The 19,693-nt window shown below is 38.4% G+C and overlaps 1 long non-coding RNA gene across 1 annotated transcript; it reads left to right on the forward strand.

Moving 5' to 3' along the window:
- The first annotated feature begins 518 nt into the window (after positions 1-518).
- LOC121394234 lies at positions 519-17,838 on the forward strand. Its single transcript, XR_005961571.1, has 4 exons — positions 519-740; positions 3,061-3,132; positions 16,292-16,439; positions 17,179-17,838. It is a non-coding gene; the product is annotated as an uncharacterized LOC121394234 (long non-coding RNA).
- The last annotated feature ends 1,855 nt before the right edge of the window (positions 17,839-19,693 follow it).

The following is a 19,693-nucleotide window of genomic DNA, read 5'->3' on the forward strand; positions in this document are numbered from 1 at the left end:
TTAATTAAAGATATTGGTCTGTAACTCGCACAGCTTTGTGGGTCTTTCCCTGGTTTTGGGATCACCGTTATGTGTGCTTCTTTTGCTTGGTTTGGGAATTTGTTCCCTTTATCTATGGAGTTAAAATATTGTAGCATAAAAGGGGACAATTCGTTATAGAATGCCTTTTAGTAAAGAGAGTTAAAGCATCTGGCCCTGGACATTTATTAGTTGGGATAGAGTTTAAAATATCTATTATTTATTTTGTATGAAAAGGTTCATCAATTTACCGACTTTCATCTGTGAAATGGTGGGAAGGTTGGCCTCTCTTATGTAGTTTTCTATTTTTGTTTTAGTGTTGGTGATATTGGCAGGTTTTTCTAAGATATACAAGTCCTGATAGAATAGTTGAAAACTTTTTGCTATCTGAAGTGTTAATTGGCCAGTTTTATCTCATTCTTGAGAATGTTGGCAAAGTATTTTGTACTGTTATCATCGTAGTTCTTTTGTTTACATCTTAGCTAGGCTTTATAGGAATATTAATGTAGCATATCCTTTAATTGAAGTATTTTTTTCCTCTAGCGCTATCTGTGTGGTTAAAGCTATCAGTCTCTTATGTGCTTTTTCTACAATGCCTATTTCTTTTAGCAGTGTCTGAATTTTATTTTCCCTTTCTTTCTTTATACTAGAGCATAGTGCAATTTGTTGACCAAGTACTACACAGTTATGGGCCTCCCACAGCATCCCCGGATTTGTCTCAGGTAAGTCATTATCTATGAAAAAGTTCTTTATCATTTTTCTTATTTGTGCTTTCATTCCCTCTTTTAATACCAATGCATTATTTAACTTCCAGTTGAATTCTGGTTTAACAGAGTTAGGAATACTTATACAACTGGCTAGTGGTCCGAGAGGGTGCCTTGTGTTATCCGAGTATCCCGGCAAAAGGGGAGCTATTGATGGGATATAAATATGTAATCTATTCTTGAATAACTAGAGTGTGTTTTTGAGTAGTGTGAATAATCTGTGGTGTGCGATTGAGGCACATCCAGGCATCCGGCAGTTGTAAATCCGTAAGAGCTTTCTTCACCCACTTCAAGCCCTTGATATATTGCTTTTTTGGATAGATGTGTCTATTAAGGGGTTAAGTGGGGTGTTTGTCTTCTCCCAGGATAATAGTGCCTTTTGCAAATGTCTCCAAGGTGGCCAGAAATATAAATTGGTGTTGCTCATAGTTGGGGGGCATACACATTAGCTATGGTAATTTTGTTGTCCGCAATATTTCCCTTTAAAGTCACGTATCTGCCTTCCTTATATTTCTTTTGATCTGTCATAACAAATGGCAGGTCTTTATGGATTAGGTCATGTATAAAATAGGAAACAGGACAAATCCGAGGCAGTAACTATGACTGCAAAGTGCTTTTATTGGGGAAAATTGCGCCACAACATGTTTCGGGCTAGGCCCTTTATCACACTTGATAAAGGGCCTAACCCGAAACATGTTGTGGTCGCAATTTTGCCCAATAAAAGTTGACCATGTCATCTTGGAGTGTGGACACAGGACACCCATGCAGTAGAATCCATCTGCATTCGTTAATGGTGAGCTACAGTATACTCTCATTTGTGCTTTATGGAGTAGGGTCATAACTCCTGAGCATTTCTTTTCTGGGTTGTTGCTAGTGACCACAGTGGTATAATGTTTAAACTTTAAATTAGGTCTTTTACCATCTTAAAAAATGAGTTTTCTGTAACATTACAATCTTTTTCGCTCAACCTCTTACATTCACCCACTATTTGCGTTCTTTTTACTGGATTATTGATACCGTTAACATTGTAACTTATTACTTTACATTCCATGATATATGAAGTTCTTTCTTGTTCTGACATTAAAACCATCAAAACAAACCAATATACTGCATTCTGAGTATTTTTTACTTGTTGTAACCCTTGTCCAACAGGGAGAGTAGCAGGTGGAAAATAGGGTGGGGATTAACTTTGGAACCTTAGGTTCCTGATAGGCCGTGCCAGTCATATGTGGGGTAATAGCATATTGTGTTTCAGTAGATCGACCTTGCTAGTGAGTGGGGGTGATTGTCAGTTGAGAGGGGCTTTTAAAAGTGAGTATATTTTAACTTGTGGAGTTTAAACAAAGTAAGGCCGTATAGGCTAATTGTTGAGCATGGGGATACATAACCGATGTGAATCCTAAACAGTTGCAAACAGACAAGCAAAATTAACCATAGCAAAATAATTATATACATTATGTATAGAAGGCTCAGTGAAGTAATTATTTAAGTTGTCCCGACTAAGTCCTATTACCTGGTTGTATTCTCAACTAGTCCTCTAGTATAAGAGAGCATAGCAAATAGTTGGTTATATTTAGAGAGCTGCTCCTCCTATTGAGGCTGTTCTGCCTCTTAGATTCACATTCTTTTGTGTCTTGGGAGTGCGTTTGGGGGTGTGTTGGGTATCCCATCCTCCTTGTAGCCTAAAATCCATCTTCTAAGTAGTAGTATTGTCTACTGACCATCCAGGTAATTGCAGTCGTTTTTTTGTATAAAAAAATGTTTTGTCTTCTGGAGTTCTTAAGGTAGCTTGTACTCCATCCTTTGATACCGTCAGTGCAAATGGGTATCCCCACCGGTATGGAATATTCTTTTCCCTTAGGGCGTTTGTGATGGGTTTTAAGGCCGTCCTTTTCATTAGGGTTGTCCAAGAGACATCTTGAAAGAGTTTAATTGTGCTTTTCTTAAATGAGAGGTTGCTCACATCTTTGGACTTGAGCATGATCTCCTCTTTGAGCCTGGGGGGTCAGTCGACAGTATGCTGTTAAATATCTGCAATAAGGCTGATAGGATTTCCTCATTGGATATGGATTCAGGGAGTCCCCTTACCCTGATATTATTTAGTTTTTTTTCTGTTCTCCATATCCTCCATTTGCTTTTGCATCCCTGTGATCATTCGTGCTTGTGTGCTGGCTTGTGCATGGAGGAGTTTTTCATTGTGTATGATTTTGTTCCGGTTAGTCTCAATGGCATCTGTGTGTGTTGCAATGCTTAACATGTCCCTTTTAATTTCTTTTAGCTCCTCTTTCAATAAAGCCGTCATATCCTGCAGCATCTCCTTCAATTCAAAGCGGGACGGCAGATTCGCCAGGTTAGTGTGTATGTCTGGCTCCTCGTCCCCTTTGCTTTCCTGCTCTGAGATATCCCGCACCATATCATTATAGGCATCTCTCTCAGAAGCCAGCGCAATTATGGGTAGTGATCGCTCAGACTTTTTGTGCACAAATAGCGGGGCAAGTTCTTGCTGGGACATTGCCTGTTTCACGGCTGGTGTCCTCTCTCTCCGCTCAGTTTCTGCCAGTTTTCCCCATCACTTCAGTGTCGCAAGGAGTTTATCTGATATCCCCTGCACGAAGCTCTCAACTTAGGCAGCCATGTCTCTCAGTGGCAAGCCACGCCCCCACCAATAGATTCTTAATGACTTCCTGAGTCTTTAAAGGAACAGTTCAGTGTAAAAATAAAAACTGGATAAATAGACAGGCTGTGCAAAATAAAAAATGTTTCTAATATAGTAAGTGAGACAAAAATTTAATTTATAAATGCTGGAGTGACTGCATGTCTAATATAATAGCCAGAATCCAACTTCCTGTTTTTCAGCTCTCTAACTCTGAGTTAGTCAGTGGCTTGAAGGGGGACCACATGTGACATAACTGTCTAGTGAGTTTGCAATTGATCCTCAGCTTTCAGCTCAGATTCAAAAGCAACAATTATGACCCATGTGCCCCCCCCCCCTCAAGTCACTGATCGGTTACTGCTTGGTCACAAGGGTAAGCAGTCAGAGAGCTGAAAAACAGGAAGTAGTGTTCTGTTATGTTAGAAATCCTCTCACTCCTGCCTTTATTTTGTCTAACTAACTGTATTAGAAACTGTTTTTATTTTAAACAGCCTATTTACCCAGCTTTTATACTGAACAATTCCTTTTACAAAGTATTTCTTTTCTTTTTATTAACATTTGAGCCCAGACTTATGCTGATGTAGGAAAATAGTAACTAAAACCATCATTTATAAATTATCATGATCACAGGGCAGGAACATCAAATGCTTTAAGTCTACTAAAAAAACAATATATACAATAAAACAAACTAATAAGCATTGTTTTGGAGCCAATTTATGGTAGCTTAGTTATCAACTACAAGCTACTACAAATACAAGCTACTCTTTTTATTATTAAAGAGTGAAAGCAAATATGCCAGAAATTTCTCATTTTTGTTTGTTTAAAAAAAACACTCCCTGACTTGACAATATTTTTGTAAACTCTTTGGGAAAACAGCTTTTTTTTCAAAGGAAGCCATTCTGCCACTGTATACATAAATACAACAGGTTTGTAGAATGACATCCTTATGCTCTGGAAAGGTACAACTTAGATAAATGAAATGATAGTTACAGCAAATATGAGTCATAAAACCATAAAATATACATACAAATGCATATGAACTCAGAAATAAAATGTTATGGATGTAAAAAATAAGGATAACTGAGGGTAAATGCATACTGTTTGTATAGAAAAGTGTGGCTAGACATAGCTTATTACAGGAAATAAGGCTTAGAGTAACACAAGAATAGAAGCTTCAAATCAAATACACAAACTGACACACAAGTTTCTAGACATTTCAGTGTATCCAAGCATAACCCCGCACAGCTTTGGTGGTATGTCTTAGAGGAAGTTATTCAACATACAGTAATAGGAGGAAAGACATCTACAATGGGAAGGTACTGTATATAGAGAAAAAGCTCAATGCACTAGTTCCCGGGGCACTGAATGATTTTTGACTTTTAAAACCTTGTTTATTGTGTTTACATTGTATGCCTTGAAACAGAACACACCAGTAAATATAGTTACATAAATATAATTGTAAGAGTAAATTGCAGGTACTGTATATATTACCTGTATTAATGTGTATGTTTATAGCTGTATATAGGTAGTACCCCTAATTAGTAATGCAGTTCCTGGTTACTTTATCTGGTTACGACGAGGAACATAAACTAGATACCTACATTTATACTTTTAAAGGAGAAATAAACCCCCCAATAAGAAAATTCTCTACCTACTACCCTAGGTAGTCCCCCCTCACTGAATAACCCTGCATAGTTAGTTACCCCTGAAAATGCCCTTAAGAGTTTGCTGATGTATTCGACAATTTCCAGCCCTTTTGGTGCATTCACAGTTGCTAAGAACTGGAGGACTGCTCCAACTGCGCATACCCTAATATGGTGCTCACTTACAGAAGTAGACCGGAGATCCAGAAGAGGCATTTTACAGGGGTAGCTAATTATGCGGGGGGAAGCAGGGAGAGGGGACTACCTAGGGTAGTAGGTAGGGGATTTTCTTATTGGGGGTTTAGTTATCCATTAAGGCTTTTGTCACAATTTAGGAGCCACCGATTTAACTGGTGGATATGGATTGCAAGACCATTTTCAATATACTTTTTTTATTCTAACAAATTTGTTTTGAAGTTTTGAAAGACTCTGGGATTATCCAAAGAAAGGGTGGTCTCTCATCAATCAGAACACTGGTTGATTAAGGTTACACACTTGATAAAGGGCATTCAAAGGCCTGAAACACATGCTTCATAAATCTTCAAAAAAATTAACTAAGCAAGCATGTCTATATTTTTTTTATATATAATTTTGAAATTTGGCATGGGGCTAGACATGATGTCCATTCCCCAAGTGCCCCCAAACCATGTGATGTGTGCTCTGATAAATTTCAGTCACTCTTCACTACTACACTGCAAGTTGGAGTGATATCACTCCCTTTTCTTCCCCCCCCCCCAACAGCCCCTCAGCAGAACAATGGACAGCTAACCAGACAGCAGCTTCCTGACACCTCGGCTGAGGTAGACATAAAAATAGCACTGAAGCAGGAAAAAGCAGTTGCTATTTTCATGTCTATCACTAGGAGCTAAGGAGCACGACTTGGGTTGTGGTTAAATACAGGGAGGGGAGAAACAATAGCTGTCTCAAAGCAGTTCCATCCTGAAGTGCTGGCTCCTTCTCAAAACTCACAATCAGCACAATGCACTGCGATTGCTGCCTCCACACTTACATTTGTTGGTTGAAGAATACAATTTTATATGGTAGTGAATTAAACCATAAAAATCATTAAACCATGACATAATTCCTTTAAATATATAAAAAAAGTGTTTGCTATTATGAAAAACAAATTCAGTAGCATTTGGCATGGTGGCTTGCCAGGTTTATGATCATAACTTTGTAACTACAACCCCCTTTATTTGAAAACATTTGCACTTGCATAGATACTAAATTACGTATAAGACAGGGGACATGGAAATGTGCACTGATCAATCCCCTCCCCTGTTTGGTTTTAGCTAACATTTCCAGATCAGTAGCACTTCCATTGTATTTACATATTTCTGCTTAGCTTCGAATTGCTCCCACAACCTCCTATATATAAGTGTGTGTGTTGAAGATAAAGTGAGTAAATGCTACATGTGGTCTGTTATGCTGTCATGCAAGGTGCAAACTTGATTGAGGTACATCCTTTTATCACTTTTCCAATTTCTTATAACCTCCAAAGTATACATTTCTATGATGTTTTGTTCTACAAGGGCTAGGAAGAACATTTGTGTACTTCAATATTTACCAAATTGACTGTAACCAGATTTTAAATTTTAAGAGTCAGCATTCATCCCAGTGAGCCAATTATACAGTTAAAATATTTGTCAGTGAAGTACAAGAGAGGGAAATAGAGGAACAAAATATGTGACGAAAATTTTGAGATACAGGCTATACAGAAAAAAAGATTTATAGAGCCCAATACAGAGTAAATCATCCTCATGAAAAAAAGATACAAAATGTTGCCCATTGTGAGTCCATTGATACATTATGCGAAATGTTTACCCTACTATACAGGAATATAAATCACTACCGCTTATTTCTTATCTTAGGGGCAGAAGTATAGGAACTTTGTTCACTTTTCACATTTTGCAATTCAGCAATCAGGTTGTGAAGGTCTTACATTACCTTAGTAACCATGAATAAGAAACTGGAATGTGAATAGGAGAGGCTTGAATAGAAAGATTAGCAATAAAAAGTAGCAAAAACAATACATTTGTAGCCATACAGAGCACTTGCTTTTTAGACGGGGTCAGTGACTCCCATTTGAATCCTGGAAAGAGTCAGAAGAAGAAGGCAAATCATTTAATAACCAATAATAAAAAAAAAATAATGAAGACCATTTGAAAAGTTGGTTAGAATTGGCCATTCTATAACATACTAAAAATTAACTTAAAGGTAAATCACCCCTTTAAGACTAAGACAAAATAAACAAGGACCAATTTCTGAAAGGGCATGTATCACTTTTTAGGCTGCACACAATTATCCTATGTGCATATTTTATATACTGAACTTATTGCACCAGCCTACCTGGTGCCCCAGGCAACATGGCCGCATCTACCCATGCTGCCCCCCACTCATTCATGCATGTTCAGGTGGATTAAGTGTAGGTAGCAGGGAAGGTACCTGACTGGCGCCCCCCAAGCTTTGCACCCTAGGCACGTGCCTCTTCTGCCTACTTCTAGTTCTGCCCTGGTTGCAAGGTCGAAGGATTTAGCGCAAATTATGCGATCGTACGATCGAAGGATTATTCCTTCGATCAGGCGATTAAATCCTTCGAATCGAATGATTCGAAGGATTTTAATCCAACGATCGAAGGAATATCCTTCGATCAAAAAAATTTAGGAAAGCCTATGGGGACCTTCCCCATAGGCTAACATTGACTTCGGTAGCTTTTAGCTGCCGAACTAGGGGGTCGAAGTTTTTTTTAAAGAGACAGTACTTCGACTATCGAATGGTCGAATAGTCGAACGATTTTTACTTCGAATCCTTCGATTCGAAGTCGTAGTCGAAGGTCGAAGTAGCCCATTCGATGGTCGAAGTAGCCCAAAAAATACTTCAAAATTCGAAGTTTTTTTACTTCGAATCCTTCACTCAAATTTAGTGAATCGGCCCCTGAGTGGAAGTCATTTGTACATCTCCAGATGGGACAGAGTGTGCAGCAACAGGGTTATTATACTTGTTTACTAAATATGCGATTTAAAGGAGAAGGAAAGCTATGTAGGCATTTTATTGCCAATAGATTAGCTGCAATAGTGCAAGCCAGAATGCTATATTTATTCTGTAGAATGTTTTACTATACCTGAGTAAAAAGCTCTAGAAACTCTCTGTTTGTTTAGGATAGGAGCTGCAGTATTAACATGGTGTGACATCACTTCCTGCCTGAGTCTCTCCCTGCTCTGGGCTCAGATTACAGTAGAGAAGGGAGGGGAGGGGGGAAGAGGAGCAAACTGAGCATGCTCTTGCCCAGGGCAATGAGGTTTAAGCTGAAGGCTGGAAGTCTGATACAGAAGCCCATGAGTACACAATAGAAGGAAAGAAATGCTGTGTTTCTTTTGACAGGGGACTCAGAGCAGCACTACTTTGGGGTTTACTGGTATATTTAGGTGGACCTTTCTGATAAGGCTTACTTAGTTTTTACCTTTCCTTCTCCTTTAAGTGCTGACCTGTCCGTGTCACCTACTCTAATTAGGTGAGACACAGATGGTGAAATCATACAACACAGATCCACTATCAATTTGGGCAATACTACTTTACCTGTATCTAAGAATTATTTTGAGAAAGGCTATACTTCTGACCAATTAAAATTTATGGTCATTTATGGAAAATGTGCCCCCCTTGAAAAGGGGTGGGGATTGGGAATTGAAACTCAAATGGAGGGAAGTATGGTGGATTCAGGGGCGACTCGGACCCCTAAACCGCCCTGAGGTGGTCCTGTTATTCTGCCCCCCGTTCCCCACCGCTCTTACCATCTTCCGTTGGAGCCAGTCGGGGGGCTCATCGCTAGTGCAGAGATCGCAATTGTGCTCTCATGCACTAGAAGACCAGAATTTCTGGTTTAAAATCGCTTAATGTCACCAGCAGCGGCTTTCTGCCTTGCCTCCTGGTTGGGGCAGTCCTGGATGGATTAATAAATTAAATTGCTTTATCCAGCAGGTTTAAACAGAGATTATGACCTATTTTTGTTTTTATAATTTTATGATATTGATATATTCTAGATAAGATGTATTAACATTATTGTGTATTGTGCACCATATGAGAGATGTTATTAGTTACTTTTCACAACTGTGACCACATTTAATTACATCACTTCCTATATTTCCCAAATGCAACAGGCAGAGGAAGTTGTATTTAATGTGCCCCCTTGAAAAGGGGTGGGGATTGGGAATTGAAACTCAAATGGAGGGAAGTATGGTGGATTCAGGGGCGACTCGGACCCATAAACCGCCCTGAGGTGGTCCTGTTATTCTGCCCCCCGTTCCCCACCGCTCTTACCATCTTCTGTTGGAGCCAGTCGGGGGGCTCATCGCTAGTGCAGAGATCGCAATTGTGCTCTCATGCACTAGAAGACCAGAATTTCTGGTTTAAAATCGCTTAATGTCACCAGCAGCGGCTTTCTGCCTTGCCTCCTGGTTGGGGCAGTCCTGGATGGATTAATAAATTAAATTGCTTTATCCAGCAGGTTTAAACAGAGATTATGACCTATTTTTGTTTTTATAATTTTATGATATTGATATATTCTAGATAAGATGCATTAACATTATTGTGTATTGTGCACCATACGAGAGATGTTATTAGTTACTTTCACAACTGTGAGCACATTTAATTACATCACTTCCTATATTTCCCAAATGCAACAGGCAGAGGAAGTTGTATTTAATATTGCTTGATAAAGGGCAAATTCACAGCGTTGGATTCTGTGTGCCGCTGTGTGCTGCTCTTCAGTCACTGACCATTTGTGACAATGGAGATGGATTCCTATAGCTTAAGAAATGCTCTTTGAGAAAGTGTAAATTGTTGTCTAAAGATAATGGAAAGAGTTGAAACTTTCTGCATATGTGTATTGAAGGCTGGTGTTTTTGGAAGATGCCCAAGCACCCTCTCTAAGTCACTCTGCCCTCCCCTGCAGGTGGTGGAGCATGGGATTCCCAGGCTACCGCTCCAGTTGCATTTTTACTGAATTGCTCTACTTTACATATATACTATATGATCCAAAAGCTACGGTAAGTGAACAAAATTTACTGTCAATAGTGAAAACATAACTTGTAGCCTGTTTACAATATTACATTGTGACAACTGATCACAATGTTTTAACAAAAAATTCTTGTATAAAAGAAATATTATTTGTACAGTTTTTTGTTCATTTGTCTTATTTGTTTTGTAGGAACTGTTAACACCATGCTCTGTTAAAGCCAACTTTTAGGTATAATACCCACCAGGATTCCAGAGGAAAAGATGTGTACATTTTCTTTGGATACAAATAAAGTTACAACAGTTGTATGATAAGGGTCTTTAACAGTAAAGATGATTTAAAAAATCACATGTATGAGCATAAATACAAAATTCCTATAGACGCAAAGATAAAGTTGTACGAAACAAAGCTTTGTACGATAATCAAACAGTCCTGACATTTTTCATACCATGTCGATCAGTCGTTCAGTGAATCAGACGGTTTCTCTGCATGTATTGCCTATCTGACTATATTAATGGGTGACTGCCACTACTATTTGTCTGACATAATGTTCATACGATTGCAGTGTCGGACTGGGACACCAGGGGCCCACCCAAAAACCTTTAGACTGGGGGCCCACTCTAAGTATTATTTTCTTCCACTCCTGACTCAACCTCTATTTCACTCCCCACCCCTAATTTGCATATGCAAATAAGGATTCGGATTTGGTTCGGCCAGGCACAAGGTTTGGGCAGAATCTGAATCCTGCTGAAAAAGGCCGAATCCCAAACCGAATCCTGGATTCAGTGCATCCCTACTATTTAGCCTCTTTATTCTCATAGAAATAGGCAATGACCATGAAATAAGCCAATTGTTTATAAACAGGAGGGCCCACTGACACCTGGGCCCACCGGGAGGTTTCCTGGTCCAGTCCGACACTGTACGATTGCTGCCTGCCAATTCATGGCTAGAACATTGTCTGATTTGTTCTCTTTACTACTTCTGAATAATTAGTGGTAGGTCAGAAGATTACAATGGATGATTGTTCGTCAGACATAAGGATAAATCTCCTTGTCTATGGCAGCGTTACACAGACAAATATCTGACAACAAAACAGCACCAACAAAGATACATTATACTGTCTCCCATAGACTCCATTTTATCCAAATAATCCAAATTTTTAAAAATGATTTCCTTTTTCTCTGTAATAATAAAACGGTAGCTTGTACTTGATCCCAGCTAAGATACAATTAATCCTTATTGGAAGCAAACCCAGCCTATTGGGTTTATTTAATGTTTAAATGAATTTCTAGTAGACTTAAGGCATGAAGACCCAAATTATGGAAAGATCCGTTATCAGGAAAACCCCAGGTCCCGAGCATTCTGGATAACAGATCCCATACCTGTATACAGTTAATATTATTTAGATCACTGTCAAGTGTTTTAATTTATAGACAGTTTAATCAACCATGACAGTTAATTTCTAGAGTTATTTAAATACATAGATGAAAGGGGCACGTTTCGAAATAATATTCATGGATAAACTACCTGGCAAAAATATGGCCATCCAGGAATGTGTACAATAGATTCTAATGGTAGCATGGTATTCAGAAAATCAAACTCCATTACACCTTTTAGCAAATATGAAAATTAAAGAAACACTATAGGGCTCATCCACTTGTATCAAAATTTGTATCAAGGACATGGCTGCATTTTAATGGCATATTAAAAATTTCGATGTGTGTTACAGAGCAGTGCTGGAGAGCACAAAGGGCAGGTATGGAGCATAACGGCCTGTGTGCACAGGTGCAAAGTGGGAACAACGTGCACGATTCGGCCGAACCGAATCCGAATTTGCATATGCAAATTAGGGAAAGGGATGGAAATCGCGTAACCTTTTGTCACAAAACAAGGAAACATGTTTTCCCCTTCCCACCCCTAATTTGCGAATCTTTCCTGAAAGATTCGGGGGTTCGGCCAAATCCAAGATAGTGGATTCAGTGCATTCCTAGTTTAAATAAATGCATTTTTTGGGTTAAGATCCCCTTTATGTGGCCCATCAAAGAAGATTATGAAAACTGAAATATACAAATTAATATTTTCCTTTTACCTTGAACCACTAGTATGTAATAGTCTGTGTTCTCAACTCACCTGAAAGGCAAAATAAAGTTTCTAACTGTAACAGGATGAAATGCTGGTGTAAATAACTCTATAACTAACCTGTGGTATTATGTACATATTATTAGAAAACAATATTTTCATGAAAAGGCTTTATTTATATGCAACAGTATTTTTATAATGGGCTGTTTTGTGACATATGTTTTATAGGGATGCACCGAATCCACTATTTTGGATTCGGCCAAACCCCGAAATCCTTTGTGAAAGATTCAGCCTAATACTGAACCAAATCCTAATTTGCAAATGCAAATTAGGGGTGGGAAAGGGAAAATATTTTTTACTTCCTTGTTTTGTGACAAAAAGTCACGTGATTTCCCTCCTCACCCCTAATTTGCATATGCAAATTCAGATTCGGTTCGCCCGGGCAGAAGGATTCGGCCGAATCCTGCTGAAAAAGGCCAAATCCTGGCCGAATCGTGGATTAGGTGCATCCCTAATGTTTATAGAGACCAATATTATTTTCATTTACATTGATTTACTGCATGGTTGGTTTACATGCAGTGGTTCCTTGATTATTTATAAAACGTAAAGACACTAGGTTAATGCCAGCGCCGATTCAGGGGAAACCGGCGCCTGAGGCAGCTCCTGCAATGCCCCCCCTCCCCGGTTTACCAGTCAGGAGGGGAGGCAGGAACTCAGAAGCTGTAACCTGAAATGTGTACTCTGGCCATTCTGCTCAAGGTCCTTCTAATATGAAGAATTGAGTAAACCTTAAGATTGTAAGGGGCTTAATATAGCTAAAGATTGAAAATCTAACCACTTCCTTTTGCTACACTTGTCAAACACGTCACGTCTTTATTAAAGAAAGGTTTTTTTTGTCCGCCAAGTACTTGTCTTCAGGACTGGGCCAAGGTATTTTGGCACCCTAGGCAAGTCCTTCAATCAGCGCCGCTAACCCCCTCCCCTGTTTCTCTATTACCATTGTGAATTCTCACAACACATTAATGATTGTAACATTTAATTTGTGTAATTATAAATATTGAAAATGCATGGAATACAGTGGAATCCATATATTAAGTTTTTCAGGGGTGTAATTGTGAAAAATCCAGGAAAACATAACATCAGAGAAATTTATTATGCAATTTATATTGGTGGAACTACAGAAAAGCAGTGTGAAATGTTGCAAAACTTAAAAACAGGGTATGATTGTGCCAGCAGTCATCATCCAGTCAAATAAATATAACCCCCAGATTGCCCCCAAGTAACTGTACCAGCAGTCAGCAGCAACGTTTGCAACGTTCTTCCCTTTTTATTCAGCTCGAATCCCACTGGTGCACCAGGTCATCAGCCGTAATAAAATGTTGCACGTGCAGCCACATACAGCGCATGTGCACAACGCAAGAGATGGTTTCCGGCCAGCATGAAAGGGGTAGGGGAGTGCAAAGGAAATTAAAAGTACACACAAATGATGAAAATCAGGACCAAAAGGTTAGGCAGCTCTTGCTTAAATGTAAAAACCACGATTAAAGTACAAAACGGAAAAAGAAATAAGAAATCTTTTTGCGTGTCCAGGAGCACATGAGAGGCAGTTTGGGGGACATGGTGGTGATGTGGATGGGGGATAGTGATGTGCGGGCTGGCCTGATACCCACTTCTCTTCGCGGACTGGTTGAGCCGCGCACCTGCTTGCCCAGCCCCTTTTGTGACGTCATTGGCAGGTGGCGCGGGTCTATAAAAGGAACCTGGAAGTCGGATGCTGGTGTGAGGGCGCACATCACTAGTGGGGGAGAAGTCCAGGGCCTGTGCATTTCGGCTGTAACAAATAAACTTTGCTGGGATATATTATCCTAGAAAATGCATCCAGTTTTCAGAAAATGACTATTGAATATTAGGGTGCAAGAAACCAGCTTGGGGTTTGTCCTTTCAACCAAAAGGACATGTTCTGAGATATGGCCAGATAAAACTTCTGTATGTTGTCAACAACAAGTTAAGCAATTCTTGATCATTTCCCAAACGTGTAGAATTACAGAGAAATACAGTAAAATTATGCAGGGGATAGGTAGCGATGGGCAACATACAAAAGTTCAAAGATTTCCCATGTGGTCTCCCAGCCACAGATGCTTATAAATTTTTCTGAGAATTCCATAAACTCTGTTCAGCTGAAGACAGGAAAATTGCTGCAATCAATGGACAAAGTATTACACTTCACTAAGCAAACCACAGCAAAAAAATACGTTTGGGGGCACTTTTAGAAGAGTTATTGGCCATTTTATACATAGTAATACTGACACGCTTTTAGTATAATTTTATTTTATAGAAATGTTATGCATAAGATATGAAGAGTTGGCATGAAGGAAGTTTTTTGTAAATGATACATCAGAGATTTACATAGGAAGCAGAACAGTGTATTGGATATAAAATATTAACTCATCTGTAGAAAATGTTGTTTTATTTCAAAATTATATTTTTATTGTCAAAATAAACTAGATATTATCAGTAAGATATATTATTATTCTCCATATAATAATCAAAGATTAATGTGTTCTTTCCTAGCGCCATAAATTGTTTATGGCGCTCAAGAAGAACCCAAAGTATTTTGCTCTTGTTTCCGGCAAATCAGTACTTTAAAGTTACATATATTTTCTATTAACTAGACTTTGATGATGGTGACCTGTATGGCCAGTCTGTTGAGGATGACTATTGCACTTCCCAACAACATTTTTGTTTGTTATATTAATTTTATAGAAAATTAACCATTAGAGAAATTTACACTTCTACAAAAATGCATTTTTATTTCCAGGACCTGATTTTCCATAGACAACATTATTTTAATGAGTAGATTTTTCTTCTGAACCACCAGGCCTGACTTTGGTCTATATGTTTTTGTGTGAGTGGTATTAACCCTACAGCTAACTGCAATGAATCAACTTTAATTCCAGACTGGATAGAGGAAAAAGAGAATCTTAGAATCCACAAAAAATAACAGTGTATGCACTCATATTTAGATGACTTGTATCTTCAAGACTTGAATTATATCATATGGCTGCATCTAACTGTATATGCACACTATGGGCGGTTTCAAATTGTATCTGACACTTTTACTTATTTGGGTTATTTATTTGATGGATATAATTTCAAGGTCTGCTGTGCACCAATGATCGGACTGATGGAAAAAGGAAAAAGATAGGGGTGCAATAATGGGGCAATGAATTATTACTGTAATAAGGCTTTTGACACTCTGGACTCATACTTTTGCCTCAAATGCTAAGGTTACATGATTTTTGGCTTAATTCATTGTCTTTAGACCTAAAGAATCCATCTTTGTAACAGTATGACAGTGGCCTACCACTGTCATATCACTGCTGGAAATCATATCTGCCAGCCTGGGCAACCTCAGTGTAGTCTGGGCAGAACATTACTGTTTCAGGCAGTATTCAGATTTCTTAAAGGAATTGTTCAGTATAAAAATAAAAATTGGGTAAATACAGTAGGTAGGCTGTGCAAAATAAAAAAATCTCAATAGAGATAAGTCAAAAATTGAATGTATAAAGGAGTGAGTGGATGTCTAACATAATAGTCAGAACACTCCTTCCTGCTTTGCAGCTCTCTTGGTTTCCACTTATTGGTTACCAGGCAGTAACCAATCAATGGCTTGAGGGTGGGGGACACATGGGCCATAACTGTTGCTTTTGAATCTGAGCTGCATGCTAGGGATCAATTGCAAACTCACTGAACAGTTATGTCCCATGTGGCCCCCCTTCAAATCGCTGACCACCTCAGAGTTATAGAGTTGAAAAGCAGGAAGTAATGTTCTGTTCTGTTAGACATCTAGTCGCTTCAGCCTTTATAAATTACATTTTTGGCTAACTATATTGTAAACATTTTTTATTTTGCACAGCCTATTTATCCAGTTTTTATTTTTACACTGAACTGTTCCTTTAAAGCTTCTAATTGACACTAGTATTGGGAAGTAGACTAGGGATGAAGCCAGGGGAAATACTTAATTATTTATGTTGCAGATGAAAAAAAATTAATTTGATAGTTAATCATGTGTGCTGCGTTTTCCCCCTTTTCATATACATTTACATTTTTTAATCTATTACAGCTGCTCAGTTTATATACAGCTGCTCAGTTTATATACAAACGGGACAGGCAAACAAATTTTACAGAACCATTAGAAGAAGAGGAGAATGAATATGAAGAACCCGATATGTTAAAAGCATCCGACTCATCTCTAAGTGCTGTTGATCAAGGTATTTTTTTTCTGTGGTATAATAAATGTTTTTGAAGGCAGATAAAACGAATAGGTAAATAAAGGATATCGATGGATTGGCAGAAAAATTTAGATAACTTCTTTGTTTATATTACTTTGTTTATCCATTCATGTTCTTTAGCTCATCTTTTCTTCGCTCATTTGCATGACTGAAGTATTATTGGCTGGTAGTTTTGAGTGAAGTATGTAATTTTTTTTCTTAATTCAATCGCTGACTTGAGGGGGGGGGGGCATATAGGTCATAACTGATGCTTTTGAATCTGACCTACATGGATCATTTGCAAACTCACTGAACAGTTTTGTCCCATATGGCCACATTTATAGTCACTGACTAACTCCGAGTTAGAGAGCTGCAAAGCAGGAAGTTGGGTTCTGTACAGTCACTCCAGACTTTTTTTTTTATTGATTACATTTTTTGCTATTTGTTTGAAACATTTTTTATTTTGCACAGTCTATCTATTTACATAGTCTTTAGTTTACTGAACTGTTCCTTTGAGACTTTTAAAAATAAGGCAATACTGAGGAAGTATAAAAGGGAGGGCCATACATTTGAAAAAGTGCTTATATTTATGGATATACAGGTCTCCATCATTATCAATGAGCAACTAGCAAATACTAAATTGGAAACTTTCACTCTCTTCAGAGATATATATATATATATATATATATATATATATATATATATATATATATATATATTTTTTTTTTTTTTTTTGTAGCCAGACTCTACTCCTGCCTTGACCATATGGAGAGAAGTCTTGGGAGAATCAGTGATGGAGCAAGTTATGGTTGACTCCATTTTGAAGTGCCAGTTTGATGTAGCCAATGCTCTGAACTTAGTATTTAAACAAGACTGCAACAAAAACGTCATACCAGCCAATCAAAAATTCATTACAGGGAGGCCAACAAAAGGTATTTTCTTAGTTTGTTTTTGTAGTTTACTATAATTGTAGCAGAAGGTTAATCAATGTATTGCCATATTTAAAGATCCTTGTCCACCTTGTCATGTTTTCATTGGGTTTGGGGAGTCTATTAGCTAGCCAAGTTCTGAAAGTCAGATTATATAACATAGTCCAGAATTGTGCACACCAGATACACTGTACTGACCTGGGTGCTTGAGTCAGAAATACAAAAAGAACAAAATATCAGCATGAAAAACCAGAAAAGGATTTATTTGACTCAACATTTTAGTCTCCCATAGGTACCTTCCGCAGGAGAAGCAAAATTATGCAAACATAATAAATGTCTCTGTGGGGAACCGATCATCAAGTCAAATAAATCCCTACTTTTTTATGTAAATCCTGTAAGTTTCTTTTTTTATGTTGAAAAAAAAATGTGTAAACATATAAATGCATATAGTATAGGGATCATATGGTCCTGAGCATACTATGTTGGTAATCAACTTATGCCCCTTGTGTCCCCAAAGAGATGCACCATCAAGTGAAAATACACATACCGAAACCTATGCTTACCTGAAGTCGCTACTTGACAAAACCATTGCCAAGACCAGTAATAGTCATACTGAACCCCTTCAGTGCGAAACTTAGTAGGGAGACTATAATGAGAAGATGCTAGGGTTGGGTGACACCACCTAAGCACATGTAGTTGTCCATGTCCACTACCTTTCCCCATAGCGATTCCATTGGCTTGCTAGGTCTCAAGCGAAAAGACGTTCATGGGGTACATAGTCTAACCAAGACTGTGCTTCCCATGTACTGCCAGATAGCCAGGACCTTTATGGATACGGATTACCCTCTGCGTGTTAGTACCCACCCATGGAGGGTTCATTGGGTTGATGTCAATTATAGCAACTGTCCTTCCAAGAATAGCCGTATGTAATATGCTAAATATCTGTCACGGTGTATGCTACCACTTCTTGTTGCACTCCATGTTTGGCACAATGTGGAGGTAGAGTAGTCTATTCGCAAGTTACTTGGTCGTATGTCGTTTCGCTTGTCCAGCCTGGTTAAGGGGAAGACACATAAAATTGTAATCCTTCAACAAAGTTGTATCGTATTGCAGATACAGTGTCTCATAACAGATATATTATACAACAGAATCAAAAGAGTTGTCATGCGGCCACAGAGTCCAGGATGTCTCAAATATTCATAGGGTGTCATATAAAGCACCCCAAGGAAAGTGACTCATTAAGGCCCTGCGAGGCCACAAGGTCAACTAATTAATCCATCTGGATTCTCTGTGGACCTGGGCCTGCTCCCTATCTCCCCCTCTATCCAAGGGTGGTTGGTGATTGATGTACATGCATCTAAATGTTGAGAGAGCATGTCTCATCCTCAGAAAATGCCTCGCTACGGCCCTGCTAATGGCCAATCGTGGTTAATAATGCATTCCCACAGTGTGGTTGTCCTACCCCCATAATAGAGGCCACATAGGCAAGAGATGATAGACACGTGTGGACAAACAACTCAACCGAAAACAAATCCTGAATCTATTGTCCATATGTGGGTGGGGGAAGTCAGCACCTTCCAAAAGACAATTATAAAATTTTTTTAGAGAAAAGATATGTATAACACCCACAGGTTTGAGCTATATAACATTTATCTGGGGTGGTGGGAAAGAAATTTGGTATTCAGTGACAACTTGCTTCAATATACCCAACACATACCACTCTGCGCTATGTAGAGGATATAGTGTAAATATGGTCTAACAGCAGTACTAAGTTCTCTGAATTTGTTAATAAACTTAACATTAATGATATAGATCTGAAAGTCACAGCTCATATCGTTAGTAATACTGTTAATTTCTTAGATATATATATTTATCATAATCAAGAAAACAATAACTTATCCTCCACAGTATACAGGAAAGAAACAGCCACTAACAGCCAACATCCCAAAAATACCATCCAAGGAATTCCAATAGGCCAGTATTTGAGAGTAAAAAGGCTGTGCAGCACAAATGATGAGTTCAAATTAGAGGCCAAAAACTATACTGGTGATTCAAAGAGAGAGGTTACAGCCATAATTCTCAAAAAAGGGCCTATAACAGAGCTCTAGAAGCTGATAGGAATTCTCTCCTCACTACAAAGAAAAAGACACCCCTGCAAGTAAGCACCAATACCAAGTCTATTACTCATTGGCGATTACAGTAAGTAACAAAGATATCACTGAGATACTCAATAAACATTGGCATATACTCCTACAAGATAACGAATTAAAAAAGACATTAGGATATAGGCCACTTATAATGTTTAGACGGAGCAGAAACCTCAGT

Source organism: Xenopus laevis, chromosome 5S (assembly GCF_017654675.1).
Source record: "Xenopus laevis strain J_2021 chromosome 5S, Xenopus_laevis_v10.1, whole genome shotgun sequence".
Taxonomy (NCBI): Eukaryota; Metazoa; Chordata; class Amphibia; order Anura; family Pipidae; genus Xenopus; species Xenopus laevis.